The sequence below is a fragment of the Macaca nemestrina genome, chromosome 1 (genome assembly GCF_043159975.1).
Source record: "Macaca nemestrina isolate mMacNem1 chromosome 1, mMacNem.hap1, whole genome shotgun sequence".
NCBI lineage: Eukaryota > Metazoa > Chordata > Mammalia > Primates > Cercopithecidae > Macaca > Macaca nemestrina.
This window is the reverse complement of record NC_092125.1, coordinates 119,791,327-119,808,387: the sequence shown is the minus strand read 5'-3', so window position 1 is coordinate 119,808,387 and position 17,061 is coordinate 119,791,327. Positions and strand designations below refer to the sequence as shown.

Here is a 17,061-nt window from a genome sequence, read left to right as displayed (position 1 = left end):
GGTGTAAGTGCATCCTCCATGATTCAATCTTCAAGATATAGCACATTTTCTGGGAAGCTGCTTCTTCCCCTCCCTTCTCTTACACACCGAAGCTTACAATACATCAAACTTAAAAGCATTGTTTTTAAATTTTAACTTCGATTTCCCATGTTTTTTACTGGAGAATCATCTGTTTTTCTATGTGCTCCCATACGTCCCTGTGCAGGCAGCTGGCATACCCTTAGCAATTACAGATTTATAGTTGTTGCATCTGTGTGCATATTTTCCATACAAGGTTGGAAACTCCTTGAGGTTAAGGACTGAGTCTTGTTTATCTTTGTATCACCAGCACCTAGAGCAGGGCCTGGCATCAATACAAGTTGGCATTCAACTCGAGTTAAAATTGTCCCCTGGTATGTTTTGGGAAGCACAAGTGGCCTGTGGGGATGAGATACAGGGCCACTTGGCCTCAGTGGGAAGACGATGGCCCAAGGAAACAGACAGGAGAGGGCACGTTCCAGTGCTGGGGTTCCTTCAGAGGAAAAGGGTGAGCTCCCATGAAGCCCATTCAGCTTCCTTAGTAATTCATCCAGCCATGTTCCCAAGCACTTGAAAAACAAAGCGAAAGAAGCCCAAGCCCGCACAATGTGAAGAAGCAGGAAAACATTCCACAGCCTCTTCTAGAGGGTTTTGTGTGCTGCGACACAGGAGATGAATAAAGGAGCACACAAAGTAATCAGAGATAAGAAAAATCCCGTGAAAGGCACAGAAACCTCAGGGCTGGGGACGGATGGGGCCGTTTACAGACTGTAAAGAGGAAGAAAGAAGATAAGAGCCGAAGCTGAGACTGACATGAAGATGGGCATGCAAGGGGCCCTGACAAGTCAAAAGGAAAACGTTTCTCATGGATTATATAAAGGAACAGAAGTGAACCGGGAAGTAACGACAGCTTCAGAGAGACCAGGGGGAATAATTTAGTTACTCAAAAAGTACACTCTGTGCAAAATTCACACGAATTCTTTGCTCCATGCTGCACTTGCACTGTAGTGTTGTGGGATTTTTCCACAGACTGCTTGTCCCAGTTACCAGGTTTCCTATAAAGGACTCTGTTGTGGCCATGGTTAATTAATTACAGGTACAACAAATGGTTGCGGAGTGCCAAATGGAGAAAGTTAGTACAGGAGGCTTTGAAAATTTCACCCTAACTTACACAAGTTATAAAAGGGGGATTGACTTACCCTTGGGTGTTTATAAATAATTCCAGCACCTAGCACAGTGCCTGGCACACTCGTAGGAGGAAACAGCTGAAGAGGAGTCAATGAATCATTTTATAGCTCTTTTACCCTTGCTAAAGCAACCAAACCACTTTGGTTTGTAAGAATAGCAGTTCCTAAAATAGACAACATGTCTCTAGAAGACTGTGCTAACTGGGCAATGAGGAGTAGAGAGAGGAAAGGGCGGAGGGGGAGGAGGGGAAAAGGGAGAGAAGGAAAACGAGTTTCTCTCTCTTTCAGGCCATACAGGCCAATTTCAAGGAGAAAATGTTCTGTAGGAACATTTGGTTCAACCAACTCAATCAGATTCAAAGGGAAATAAAGTAAGGCAGGTGAAACCCAAAGTCAGGAAGAGTGGAAGTGACTTTGGACTCAGAGTTCATGATGAGATAAGTCTAAAAGAACATAACATAACTGTCAATTTCTTATAGCAGCGACAGCTTCCTGGTTTTTTAAATGACTTATATCATCAACCTGGGGGATTTGAACCAGGTGATGAATCAATTACCACAATAAGATAAAATGCCTAAACTCCATTAATGCATCTGGGAACAACAGAAACAACAACAACAACAAAATACTGTCAGGTGTCTCCTGCAAAGCAGATTGAGCAAATCTTCTGATGTTGGTCTCTTAGACTGAGTCCAGGGGTTACAAGCTATTCACCCCCACGGTGAACTCCAAGCAGTGCCTACAATAGGTTGTTGGGCGAATACCTCACTGCCCTTGGGAATAACAATAAGAAAAGAGATGGCAGGGAGAAACCGAGAAGGAAAGGGATCACTTAAGTAACCAGGGGTTAGACAAGGCAACCTAGGACACAAAAGGAAGGAAGAAATGGAACTAATCAGAAATAATTTGAGTATAGTCAGTTGGAGCTTCCACCTACATGGGCTGCTGAAAAACACAAACAACTTCACGTCAGTTATTTATTGACTACTGCCTTCAAAGGCAGTCCATAATATCCCCAGCTATCCCCTAGGAAAAAAGTTCTCGAGCAATTCAGGCAGCTGGAAAAAACACACAAATACTCCAGGACAACAATTTTAGAATAAGAAAGCATCAACAGAGAGAGAAGAGATCTTTAGATTCTGAGTCACAGTGTTTGTACCTTTAACACAGTTTGATATATAAAAATTACCACTATATATGAGCTAAATTTCTCTCTCTCTCTCTCTCTCTACACACACACACACACACACACACACACACACACACACACACACACACACTCTGGTATACCCAAGGCACTCTATAGTCTGTGCCTGGTTCCTACCTCTTCTGCTGGTCTCTATCCAGATAGCTAGGCCATTTGGATCCCTACCTATAAACTAAGCCCTTGCTCTCATTTTTATGACCAGTCTGGACTTCAAACAGTAGGAATTTCTGGAGCTACAACTCAGTCTTATGGAGCAAACCATCAGGTCATCCAACTAGAAATCTAGCCTGGTCTGTGCCCCCAGTTGGATAACTAGCTTTCTGTAACCATCACAACACTCACCATCTCCTTGTACAGCAGGATTGCCAATGGGCTTCTATCTTGAGGACCCTCTGCCTGAGATCGTGTTTAGATAACTTGCCTACTACTTTCACTAGGACTGAGGCCTAACAAGCCCCAGTCACGTCGTTTTGTTCCAATCACAAACAGGCATAGAGTTCAAGGCATTATGGTCCTCAGCAACCAGGACAGAACCAACAGGGAGGAGGAACCAGGCAACAGCTGCCAGACGCTCCCTCACCAGGGAAAGAATCACCTCATCTCACCAGGATGGGGCAGAGGAAAGCATGGAGTGTGTGGAGGGAAACTGGGTGATGCGATCAGAGCTTTAGGTCTCGCTTTAGAGTCACAGGGAATGCAGGGGGAGAGCAGTGTAGGGGAGATATGTAGGGAGGTGGCATGCTTGGAAGTTTTACTCACGTGCACCAGTGCTCTAGACAGCAGGCTGGATCTCAGAGACAAAAACTAGTCCCAGAGCACGGGTCTGGAAAGAATATACAAAGTGACAGTCAGTGGGTTCTTGTCCTAGGAAGAGGAGCTGATATCCTAGGCAGCACAGCTGAGCGCTAAGAAGACCTGTAGATCAGGGCCGGGCACGGTGGCTCACTCCTGTAATCCCAGCATTTTGGGAGGCTGAGGCAGGTGGATCATTTGAGGTCAGGAGTTCGAGACCAGCCTGGCCAACATGATGAAACTCTCTCTCTACTACAAATACAAAAATTAGCTAGGCGGTAGTGGCACATGCCTGTAATCCCAGCTACCTGGGAGGCTGAGGCAGGAGAATGACTTGAACCCAGGAGGTGGAGGTTGTGGTGAGCTGAGATCATGCCACTGAACTCCAGCCTGGGCGATAGAGTGAGACCCTGTCCCAGAGTAGGGGGGAAAAAAAGAAGAAGAAGACCTGTAGATCAGGAAATGCCTCCCAGAGAAGAAAGACATGAGATAGACACATGAGGATAAGTAAGGTGTCATTGTCTCGTAGTCCTTTCGCTGCCTCCAATCTTGCCCCTTTCCCCTCTGCCTTGCCTCTCACATTCAGATCGGATTTCCTAAAACACACCTTTTGTCAGGTCACTTCCTATTCAGGATCTTGGCCAAATGCTTGCTTATCACCAGATACCTGTGTTTTCAGCTGTCCAACCTGGTAGCTGTCATGAGTTCTCCAAGACAGGACAGTGTGGCACCACCAAAGCCAAGATCAGCGGTGTACTGCAGAAAAGGTTATAAGGCAAGAATTGAGAATAGATAGCTTAGTTTGGGCGTGGAGGACTTGCTGAGACTTTTAAGTGGAGCACTTTTAGTGTAGTTTTGAGAATGGATGACCGATTATAGGGATGGTTGAAAAGAAGATAGTAGGAACTGGGTTTTTGATCAGCTGAAGAAAAAAAGACTAATGCTTAGTGTTTGTTGGAGTGAAGTCACATGTGATCAGTGTATTTTTTTCACACCTTAATTTGTGTGCCCAATATTTATTCATTTATTCTACATATATTTGTCAAGGACTTATTCTGTCTGGGCCCGGTACAAACAGTAGGGGATACAGTGCTAAACAAGATGTACATGGTTCTCAGGGGCAAGGGTTGAGGGTGAGGAGACATTGGTCAAAGGATACACAAATTTCATTTAGGAGGAATAAGTTCAAGAGATCTATTGTATAACACGGTGACTATAGTTGATAATAATGTGTTGTATTTTTGAAAAATGCTGGGAGAGTGAAAGTTCAGTGTACTGACCACACAAATGATAATCATGTGAAGTAATACATATGTTCATTAGGTAGATTTAGTCATTCCACAATATATATATATTTCAAAACGTCATGTTATATACCATAAATACATATAATTTTATCAGTCAATTTTTAAAAATCAGATTTCCGAGCAGACCAAAAGTTTTATTTTTCTCGAGACAGATTCTCACTCTGTTGCCCAGGCTGGAGTGCAGTGGCGCGATCTCAGCTTGCTTCAACCTCTGCCTTCCAGGTTCATGTGATTCTCCTGCCTCAGCCTCCCCAGTAGCTGGGATTACAGGTGTGCACCACCAGACCTGGCTAGTTTTTGCATTTTTAGTAAAGACAGGGTTTTACCATGTTGGCCAGGCTGGTCTCGAACTCCTGACCTCAGGTGATCCACCTGCTTTGGCCTCCCAAAGTGCTGGGATTATAGGCGTGAGCCACCATGCCCCACCCAGACCAAAAGTTTTAAAAGCAATAGAAAGTCCTTCTTATATAGAGATCTAAGGTGCAACATGAGTAATGTAATTATAACATTGTATTGTATACTAGATATTTGCTTAGAGAGTAGATTGTAGAAATAACTATGTGAGATGATGAATATGCTAATTTGCTTGACTATAGTAACCGTTTCACTATGTACCAAAACATCATACTGTACACCTTAACCAAATGTTAAAACGAAAATGGTAACATTTTTGTTTTAAAGATATACAGGGTTCTGCCAATTGTAAAGGGAGGATGGATGTGATGAGAGGGGATGTGTAGACTGTTCCAGAAACACATGCGAGGGGCATCAACACTGGCTTGGGGATCCCCTAGTCTCAACTGCCGTGGTTCTCCTTAGCCAGATTGGTTTTCTCCTATTTTCTTGCACACGTCCTACGTATTCTTGACTTCGACTCTGGGATTATAGTTTCAGCCAGCCTACTCAGGACCTATTAATTCTTTAAGACCTAGCCTGTGTCTCAAATTCCGCTTAAAGAGACTTCTGTTCAAGATGGCATACATATTTACACGTTTAGGTCCACACCCTGTCCCTCAGCTCCAAACACATAACAATGGTAGATAAAAATGTTTTTAAAGAAATCTAAACACAAATGGCCATGCTAAAAAAAAATTCTTTTTTTATGAACCAGAAACAAAGCAAAAACCCAGTACCATAAGCAAGGCTACTAGGGATGAAAGGAGGCACAGGCTGCGAAATGGTAATACCTGGTACGCAAAGCAGGTCAGAGAGAGCCAATTTCATTGAGTGAAACCAGTACTTCTGCAGACTCTCTCACCCATGAAAGGAGGATGAAAAAAAAGTTGCAGTGGGTCCTTACCTGGAGCAATGGAGTATATGAAGCTGAGTATCTTGAAAGATAGGAAATAATGGATCTCATCTTGAAGCAAGAATATGGGCCAAGCAGCCCACTGGGTTAGTCACCTGTACCTTTTTCAATTTCAGTAGGACAGGAGCTTCTGAACTGCTGGGAGGAAAAAGCTGGTATCTACACACAAAATTGTCAGAGTCTGAGGGAACAAAGAGAGAGAAAACAATAAAGCCTCCTATTCACAATGAGCCTTCAAACCAAAATTCCAAAACACATGGAGAAAACTAAGACAACAGAGATAAGTAAGTAGGGATATACTTATTACCGAGAAATCAAAATAATAGATTAATATGAAAATGTCTTCAAAATAGGTGAGTTTCCGATCCTCAAAGAGATAAAGGAAGGACCATCACTTACTAAAAAACCAGAATTCTGAAACAAAATAGTCAGATGAGACAAGAACAAGTAGATATAAAACATAACCAATTGAAAGTCCTAGGAATGTAAAAACTGCAGTCACTGAAATAAAAACCATAATAAATAGGATATGCTGTAGAACAGACATAATGGACAGATAATTAAAGAATTGGAAAATAGTATTGAGAAACTCACCCAGAATGCAGCACAGAATGATAGAGATTAAAACTACAAAATGTCAGGTAGAAAATATAGAAAACAGATGGAATGACTCCAGCATGGCTCTTACAGGAATTCTCTTTTTTAAGAGAATAGAGAGAGTAGCAGATAAGATATATTTGTAGAGATGATGGCTGAGAATGTTCTGGACTTGAAGACAGATGAAAGTATACAACTTGTGCTGAGCAGGAGACATTTTTTAAAATGCCTTAGGTTCCCTGGCTCTACCTACCTCCATGACCTCATCTCTACCTCTTTGCTCCTCTCTCCCATTGATTAGCCATCCTGACCTTCTTGCTTAGTCCTTGAACAAAACAAGGCACTCCTACCTCAGAGCATTTGCACTGCCTCTTACTCTGTTGAAATGCTTTTCCCCAGGATAATCTGTACGCTTTTTTTTTTTTTTTTTTTTTTTTAGATTTCTCTTCAAATATGACCTAATTGGTGGAATCTTCCCTGTGATACAAACAAATAAATATTTGCTTAGGAAATGAATGACTGAATGGGTGGATAGAAGCATACTATCCTTTCTCCATCTCAAAACCTCACCCACCCTCACATGTCTGGTACAGTGGTGGGTACATGGATATATGTCTAATTTAGTTCTGCTAAATTCAATGAAAGTCCCAATCTGTGTCCTAAAACTTGCCATTACTACATGTGCATATGAATTAATATTTAATGACGGATGTGCTCAATCTATTTCCCCCAAAAGTTTATAGTTCTTTACAACAGAAGAATGAAATCATGGAATTATAAAGTTAAAAGGGGTGTTTAGAGCTTACTAACTTCACGTTCTACATTTTAGCCTTGAAAAACTAAGGCCAAGAAAGGTGAAGTGGACACGCAGTCAAGCGATGTAACAGAGCCAGGACCAGAAATCAGTCTCTTGACTCTGAGCCTAGTGTTCTTTCTACCATACTTCATGTGTCCTGTATCCTACCTGCATTCAGAGAGAAATGAGGTCATAAATCTGTCCCTTAAACGAACATCTTAACCTCTCCGTACGTGTGCATTGTTCCTAGGTAACAACAGAGTACCCTTACTTGCTTGGGACAAGTTGAGGTTTCCAGGTGCCACTTCATTAAAAATGTAATTTTAATGTGTTTTTATTTCTACAGCTTCTTGTCATTAAGAGCCTATAATTAAAATAATTAGAAGAAGAACCTTGCCTGTTAATCAGTCTACATTTCAATAAAACATTTTAAAATTCTCAGTCCAAAGCTGTTACCTTATTATTTAAGCATGAGTTCTATTATATAAATTGTCACCACAGCACTGCCAACCAGTTATTTATAGAAAAAAATCTGTTAGCTTTTCCTTGGTAAACCAATGTCACTCTATGCTGAAGTTATTGAAGAAATTACAGGGAGATGGAAGATGGGTGGGTTTGCATCCCCCCAGCGTAACTGGGCCCTGGAAGGTTTCCAAAATCTTTTTTGGATGCAGTGTACGTCAAGAGGGTTGAGAAGGAACACAATTTTTTTGCAGCAGTGAGAATTCACGGTGCTAAATTTTGGGTGTCATGCATACATATATATATATACACACAGACATATGTATGTGGTGATAGTGATGAAAAGATTTTTTAAGCTGCTATAATTCAGGCAGGCTACATTCCACTGGTGCAGTGGGGTTTGAGACACTAAAAAGCAATAAAAATGATAACCTCTAAAACCAATTTCTCATTGTAAGTGTTCTGTTCTGTTTGCTGTAAGCCTGCACTGCCAGAAGCCTTGTGCTAGAGAGTTTCTGTAGGACACAGAAAACAGTTTGCATTTCCCCCGGAGGGAACCTCTGTTTGACCCAGGAGAGGCTTGGTTGAAAGGCCACTAGAGCTCATTCACAGGGTGTGGAACTCATGCCATCTATTCATTTCATGACCCTGCTAACTTCATTAAATACCCACTTCCCTGGGGTCCTATATGCAATGAGCTTATTTCCAGAAACAAGGTGATCATGCAACTAATAAGAATCAGGGTCCAAGTCTTAAGAAATAATAATTAATATTTTAAGAAACTACTATAAGATAAATATTCCAGTGGGATTTTAATATATTTTGAAAAATAATTGTGAACCTTTCTCTCTTCCTGGACAGGGAGCTTTAGGATAAGTTTATGGAATTAGAAGAAATATAAAGGAAAAACATGGAATATTTGACATAACTCCCTGTGGCATATAGACCCTAAGATGTCCACCCCCCCACCCCCCGTCTCCTATTAGCCACATCTTTATACAATCCACATCTTTATACAATCCTTTCCTCTCAAATGTGGGCAGGACTGGTGACTTGCCTCTAAGCAATAGAAGACTGTAAAGGTGGTGGAATGTCACTGTCATGATTATGTTATATAAGATCGTAACGTCCATCTTGCTAGCAGACTCTCTCCCCTGATAGCTTTGATGAAATAAGCTACCATGTAGAGATGCCCACACAGCAAGGAACCAAGGGTGTCCTCCAGGTGACAGACAGTAAGGAACTAAGGCCTTCAGTTCAGCAACCTGCAAGGAATGAAACACTGCCAAAAACTATGTGAGTGTGGAAGCCAATCCTTCCCCAGTCGAGCCTTGGAGGAGACCCCAATGCTGGCTGACACCTTGATTGCAATGTTTTGAGAGACCCTGAAGCAGATGACCCAGCTGAGTTGTGCCCACATTCGTGTCCTACAGATAATAAGTTGGCATTTTTAAAGCCACTAAGTTGGTGGCAATTTGTTATGGAGCAATAGCTAACTAATACATTGTTTATTGATAAAAGTGGGGTCACATTCCTAAGAAAGGAAATGTTGTATGAAATGGAAACGAGCATAGACTTGGATAACAGAGTCCCTGCTGTGCCATTTAGCATCTGGTTAGTTTCATATCTTTTCTAAACCTTGGCTGCTCTGTTTCTAATATGAAGATAATAGTTCCTGCCTCATGGTACTGTTTGCAGGGGTAAATCAGATACAGTATTTAGTAGCATGTCTGGCCAATATGAACTATTTAGTAGACGCTATTCATTGCTACTATATGATGTAGACTTCATCCACTGGAACAATTACAGCCTTCACCCAGGGACCTGAGCATGATATAGCTATCCAGGTTGGTTTTGCTAGCTTTTTTGTTTCCTCTTGTCAGGACTTTATGTTTCAGGGAGACTGAGTAACCTTCCATTCAGCCCTGAAAGGTTTTACTCTCATGGGTATTATAAATGTTCTCCTCTTGGTATGTGACATGATTATCTAATTCTTTTTCTCTGAAGTAAAACTGGGGAAATATAGAAGTGATGAGTTATTAAGAATCCTTTTTCAAATAAGGAAACAGATGAAATTCCCTCAGTGGTATGAATATATGACCTCAGTCTTGGCACACAAGGTGGCTCTGCATTCGGGAGAGACTTCATTATCTCCCTGAGAACACTGAGCTGTCAGTCACAAATTTTCAGCAGCCTTTTGCTTTTTTCGTTGGCATTACCACATTAGAAATTGTGAAATTTTTATCTTCCACTTGAATGGTGTCAGTCAATGCAATAGTAAAAAACTTCAGTCTATAATGCAAAGGCTTCTTAGACCCTGACCAGGCTACACCTACAGTTAAAAAGAAACTATAATTTCATTTGAATGCCCTGCCTTTGTGATTTAAAAAAAATTAGTGAAACTTTATATTTAAAAGCCGTCCAGCTTGGAAACCCAAGAAATAAGAGATCTGTTTTGCAGTCATGTGATGGCTATCTGCATGATAGGAGAGATGGGTTGACCTTTTTTCAAGGAGAACCCATTCTATTCCTTCATGGAGAATTATAGGAAGATGAGTTTTTTTTTCTATTCCTCCTCTACCTCACCCCTAAACCTGCCTTTCCATTTTTTACAACAGCCATATAAAGCAAAAACATATTCCTGTCATCACTTTGCGTATCTATTGATTGTTTAGAAGACCTGGGTTCAATTCTTGGCTCTGCCACTTACTAGTTTTGTCTCTTGGGCAAAGCATTTCCTCTCTCAAAGTCTTAGTTTCCTCATTAGTCAAATGAAGAAAATAATAATAATAATCTCAAAGGGTGGATATAAAGATGCAATGAGATATGTGAAAAGGCCAGACTCAATAATTTTGTTCTCCATACATACTTTAGGGGACAGCATTAATTTCAGGGAAAAAAATTAATGCTTCTATTTTTCTGTATACACTACATTTTTCTTATGTCTGAGCAATAAGCTATCTAGTACACTGTTCATAAATGTCCATTGTATTCTAAGGTATATTGCAGGTCAAAATATTTGCTTATGATTCATTTTAATGGAGATAATATCTAATGTTTAATTAAGCACTTGCTATTGGCAAGTATGTCACATGTGTAATTCAATCAATTCTCATAGTAGCTCCATGAAGGAACTGAAGCTCAGAGAGGTTGAATAACCTGCTAAGAGTCATGCAGCTTGATGGAGTTAGGAATCAAACCTAGTTATCTGAATCAATAACCCGCACTACAGCTGACCCTGCAACGCTTCCACGCCCCTTGTGCAAGTATTAACTCTGTTGGGGACTTAACCTCTAAACCAGTAGAACCAAAGAAACAGGGAGCAGCAGGGCGCGGTGGCTCAAGCCTGTAATCCCAGCACTTTGGGAGGCCGAGACGGGCGGATCACGAGGTCAGGAGATCGTAGACCATCCTAACATGGGCTAACACAGTGAAACCCCGTCTCCACTAAAAAAAATACAAAAAACTAGCCAGGCGCGGTGGCGGGCGCCTGTAGTCCCAGCTACTCGGGAGGCTGAGGCAGGAGAATGGCGTAAACCCAGGAGGCGGAGCTTGCAGTGAGCTGATATCCGGCCACTGCACTCCAGCCTGGGCGACAGAGTGAGACTCTGTCTCAAAAAAAAGAAAGAAAGAGAGAAAGAAAGAGAGAAAGAAAGAGAGAAAGAAAGAGAGAAAGAAAGAGAGAAAGAAAGAAAGAAAGAAAGAAAGGAAGGAAGGAAGGAAGGAAGGAAGGAAGGAAGGAAGGAAGGAAGGAAGGAAGGAAGGAAGGAAGGAAGGAAGGAAGGAAGGAAGGAAGAAAGAGGGAGCAGAAAGTTTTGCAAGTGGGGTATTAGATGCAGCTGGGGTTTATGCTGCAGACACTGCCAGCCTTGGTTCCCTGAGACAAGTATTCTGATTTGGGGAGAAAAAGCCGCATGTATTGTAGGTCCCTGTTGCCACGTATAGCAAGACGGCAGTTGCAGTAAACATTACGCAGAGCTCTTTGATTTTGCAACCTAACTGAAACCTTCAAAGGTGAGTGTGTTATTAGTAGAAAGTGATGATTTTAATTCCTGTTTATTATAAGTATATGCTAATGAAAATTATATAATCAATGATAAAAGAAACTATTTAAATGGCATTGCCTCTAAATAGCTTTACCTCCACCAGCTTCTGCCCGTTACAGCAGCATTATAAATAAGCAGCTTTATATAGTTGTATTTTCTTATTTTCCTTTAGAATCACTGAGATCCATGAGCCTTCCAAAGCCTACCCTATCCAAAGCATCAGTAATAAATCATAAATATTTATAGCATTTAATCATGAGGCAGCCAAAGAACTAAAGAAGTGTTATATTATTCAGCAACTCATTAAGCACCCAGCATGCTTATAATCCAATGGTGAGGCCTGTGAATGGTTTCCTCTATCACCAGCTTTCTTCTCCCTCTACTTTAGGAAAAAAATTCATTAATGCTTGCATATGTTTAAGTTGCAGCAGGTGTGAACCAAAGTCAATTAGACAACACCATCCCTGATGTCCTAGAGATGTGTAATTTACCAAAACAACAGAATGTATTCTCCTTGCCATCCCATTACAGAGGAAAGAAGGGAAAGATGAAAGGGAGGGGAGCAGAAGGGAGAGAAACAATTACTGAGCCCTCCTGTGAGCTAGGCAATAATAGCTGGAACATCACATTTACATTATTAATGACGCGATTTCATTTCCATAGCCATATTCCCTTTATTATTTCTGAAGGGAAAATATTAGATATGTTACTCAGTGTACAGGACACACAAACAGTAAGAACCATTCAAATGTGGAATGGGGGCCTCCCTTCAGAGACAAGAGTCTGATCACCGGCAGTGTTCATACAGAAGCAGGATGCCCCCTAGCAGGGGTTTTGAAGAGGGGATTTCCATCAAAAAAGATGACCAGAATCACTTCTTCAGCACACAAAGATGCAAATCTCCTTTTTCTTTTTCTACAACAGAGGTTTAAATTCTAAAATACTCACTTTCCCAGCCTCAATTGTAGGTGGGAGTGGCCACATGACCCTGTTCCGGCCAATGAGATGTTAGCAGGAGTCCTGGGGCGGAGTGAGGGAGGCTTTTGAGAAAAGCTTTTAGAAGAGACAGACACATCGGAACCCTCTTACACTGCTGGCAGGATTGTAAAATGGTGCAGCTGCTTTCGACAACGGTTGGCAGTTCCTCAAAAAGCCAAAACAGAGTTGCCGTATGACTGAGCACACTCATAGCTAGATACCCAAGAGAAGTGAAAACATATGTCTACGTAAAGACTCATACACAACTATTCATAACAGCGTTATTCTTAATAACCAAAAAGTGGAAACAGCACAAATATTCATTTACCAATGTGCTATATACAGATAAGGGAATATTATTCAGCCATAAAAAAGGATGCAGCACTGATACTTCCATTCAATGGATGAACCTTAAAAACATCATGCAAAGGGGAAGACACAACAGGCCACATATTGTATGATTCCATATATATGAAATGTTCGGAATCGGCAGATCCATAGAGACAGAAAGTAGATTAGCGATTGCCAGGGTTTGGGGAGGGGGAAAGGGGGAATGAGTGCCAGCTGCTGATGGGTACAGATTTATTTTGGGGATGATGGAAATGTTCTGGAATTAGACAGTGATAATGATTGCACCACCTTGTGAACATAAGAGGTGAATTTTATGGTATGGGAATTATGTCTCAATTTTTTAAAGAGACAGATTCAGCTGGCCTAACAGTAATTGCTCTTGCATTGCCCTTTACCCATAACCTTATTTTCCTTGCTGGAATGAAGATGGAAGAGCCGAAGTGCAGTGGCCATGTTATGATTGTGAAGACAAAGGCCATTTGCTGACGAGGATGAACAGAAGTAGTCAGGGCCCATTAAACCTCTTACTTAAGCTGCTGTCTGTCAAGTTTTCTGCTGCTGGCAGCTGAATGCAATCCTAATATACCTCCCAACTTCAAGATTTTATGAAAAGCCAATTACTCTTAAAATGAGAAGAATCGAGTTATGAAATGCAATACCTAGAGAGGTGCAGAAAAATAGTTTTTGAGAAAGTACCATTTAAAGAGGATTTCACATTTTTAGAGATATTTAGTACTTGTACTGTAACAAGAAGTGGTTTGATATTTAAGTTTATGATGCTGCATTATGACACAGAGTAATGAAATGTGAAATATATATTTTAAGGCATCTTTAAGAAAAATATAATAAACATGAATAATTACCATTATAACTATTTTATTAAGACATGCTATGTAAAGATGAACGGTCCATTTTTGGCTTGTTTCCAAAATGCCTGAAAGAAAAACTTCTATGGTATGTTTTTGTTACATCTCTAGATAATACTGAAGATACTAAAAAACTACAATTTTAGTAAGAAATAGCCATAATTTGAGTAAAAGGGGAGCCATCATGAGTAAAGACAGTATGAAATATGCTGACATTTATAATCTTCTGAGATATTAGCGTGTGCCAGTGCCATTTTAAACCAAACTTTCTGAAATCTATACTCATAAATTCTCTGGTTAGTCTCATGTTTTTGTATTTAATAAACAGATATCTTAAGATCCCTCTGTTACTGATTTCTCGCCCAGTCCCAATGTTATAAAATTCTGGGATTCTAAATTTTAAAGTTGTTGACTAGATGAATGTATACTGGTTGGATTTACTTAACCTGGCTCTAGAAAATTGAAATGAAGTTTGATTCCTGTGTATGATCATTTTCAGAAATCATTCATTCATGTGGAAGGAAGTGTGGTCCCAATATCTTTCACTCATCAGGCATTTTAAATACCAAAGATTTTGTTCAAAGACTGAAAAATCAAATTAATCACACAGTTATCTGAGCAAATAACTGACAATTATATTATGAATTTAAAAACACAGGTAAAGTTAACAACAGTGTGAATTCAAATCACACACAGGCCAAGATACTCTTTCCCTTCGTATTATCAGCTGGGGGAAGAAATAGACAGAATATGATAGTCTGCTTAATAAGTCCCTAGATCTCTGCTTCATTTCGCTCCTGAAGACCTTATGTTAGTGTTTGTTTTATGGTGGTGCGAACAATTCAAAATTTGGAAAACTGGACTGTTCTTCACAGGTCACATATTGAGCAATATGATTTCCAGCTATGCTCATTTGGTCTCAAATTCAATTGGTATGATCACTCCCAGATCCTGTGAAGAGCAAACAAGAATGTGGGTGTGTGAAAGCTCTTTGAAAAGTATGAAGAGGCCGGGCGCGGTGGCTCAAGTCTGCAATCCCATCACTTTGGGAGGCCGAGACGGGCAGATCACGAGGTCAAGAGATCAAGACCATCCTGGCTAATACGGTGAAACCCCGTCTCTACTAAAAAATACAAAAAACTAGCCGGGCGAGGTGGCGGGTGCCCATAGTCCCAGCTACTCGGGAGGCTGAAGCAGGAGAATGGCGTGAACCCGGGAGGCGGAGCTTGCAGTGAGCTGCGATCCGGCCACTGCACTCCAGCCTGGGCGACAGAGCGAGACTCCGTCTCCAAAAAAAAGAAAGAAAGAAAGAAAGAAAGAAAAGTATGAAGAATTATAGGAATTTAAGGACTTATTATTATATTATAAATGATATATCTAATTCTTCTAATCTTTCATTCTTTCTACTACTGTGGGTGTGGCAGCTCCAATAACTCTCTTCTGTAACTTCTTCGGATACATGCTCAGTAAAGTGGCCACATTTGATATTAAACCGAAAAATTGTAGACAGTAATTTTTCAGATACTACAGATAACTTTTTTTAAACCTACAATTTCTACACCTACTATCTCCTTCTATTGAAATGATGTGTCCGCTCATTATATTAAATTCGAGCTTATTGGCCACTGGCTATATGCACAGTTATTGAACGGGGCCTCAAAAGGCCAGGTGAGAATATGGTCAACATGGGAGCTGACTATTCTCATTAAGCCCCAGCTGGCTTTCTTGAGCAGATACAAAGAGAGAAATATGTGTCACAGAAAGAAGAGCAATGGGAAAAAGGTGGTTCACCATTTGTGGAAACATATGAGAGCACACTGCTTCAGTATAGGTAGAAAACATATGGAATTCCTCCAAAGCTTGAAATACTTTTTAGGGATGAAAAGAGAAAATAAATATATTTAACTCTAAAGGAAACTTTGCTGGTGAAAATAATCACAATAATTAGTCATTGCATCAAAAATGTAGTGTGAAAAGTAGCTCAGCTGGAACAATTACTATTCTTTCCACCCCACTGACCTTTTAAGAAGCTTGATCTTGCAGTTAAATTTCACATTCATCCCCCACACCATAACCTCAACTACTTTCAAGGGATCAGTTGTGACGCACGTTTCTACGCTAAGTTTATAAATATACACAGATGTGATAACAGGAAAGTCATTAGATTCACATCCAAATGCTGCAGCTACCTTAAAATAGCAGAGCATTTCTGTTCCATACTCTTCAATCAGTGTGATGTGTTGTTATTTCTTTATTTATTTTTGTGTGATTTGTTTTTAGCTTTTCTAAGAGGCACTGATGTTGTAAAGGCACTCAGTATGTGGAAAACCAGTGTAGTAATATTCTCCCTTATCTGCAGGGAATACCTTCCAAATCCCCCAGTGGTGGCCTGAAATCTCAAACAGTACCAAACCTTCTATATACTATCATTTTTCCTATACATACATACCTATAATAAAGTTTAATTTCTAAATTAGGCCCTATAAGAAAGTCACAACAATAAGAACGAGTATAAGAATATACGTCAATAAGAGTTATGGGAATGTAATCTGTATCTCTCAGATTATCTTCTTGTTCTGTACTTACCTATTTTTGGAATGTGGTTGACCACCTGTAACTAAAACCACTGAGTGCACAACTGTGGGATAAGCGAGGATTTCTGGAACTTCTAGCTTGTAGTAGGAGTCAGGACCTGATCCCTGAGGTACTTGATATGAACTGTCTTCTCACCTTCGAGGCTCACACACCCTAATCACCAGTTCAACCCAAATGATCCTAAGGGGAAGTAGAAGACTAATTCTCCTACAAAGGACTTTACGTTCCTCAGACGGAAAGGTCACTCAAGTAATATTAACAAAATCAAGGCTCATAATGGTTACTTTAATGACAAGTCAAATTTTAATATTTTAAAGAAATTACCCTAATATTAAGATGTAGGGCCACATTAAGGGAACAAAACTGTTACAAAATTCTGAAGGAAATTGACTTTTTAGAAGAAAAGATCACCTTTGGCAAATGCCATGTGACTTCCGTGTTCTTTTTTCATTGGTTAAAGGATCTTATTTTCATGTTTGCCAAGAAAAAATTTCTCTTCCTTGTTAAATCCTGAAGAGTTAGTCAACTCTTATTCCATCACAGAGTTATT

The 17,061-nt window shown here is 40.3% G+C and overlaps 1 long non-coding RNA gene across 3 annotated transcripts in view; it reads right to left on the bottom strand.

The window, feature by feature from the left end:
- LOC105479170 (uncharacterized) overlaps positions 1 to 17,061 on the bottom strand; it is a 95,973-nt gene that overhangs the window by 66,675 nt on the left and 12,237 nt on the right. For 2 of the 3 annotated variants that reach the window (XR_011620040.1, XR_011620039.1), the window contains exons 2-4: positions 5,812 to 6,001; positions 3,872 to 3,960; positions 1,218 to 3,235 (exon numbers count right to left, since the gene is read on the bottom strand). This is a non-coding gene — a long non-coding RNA (uncharacterized lncRNA). The remainder of the gene's footprint in view (positions 1 to 1,217; positions 3,236 to 3,871; positions 3,961 to 5,811; positions 6,002 to 17,061) is intronic. The other variant, XR_985732.2, reaches the window with a different exon arrangement.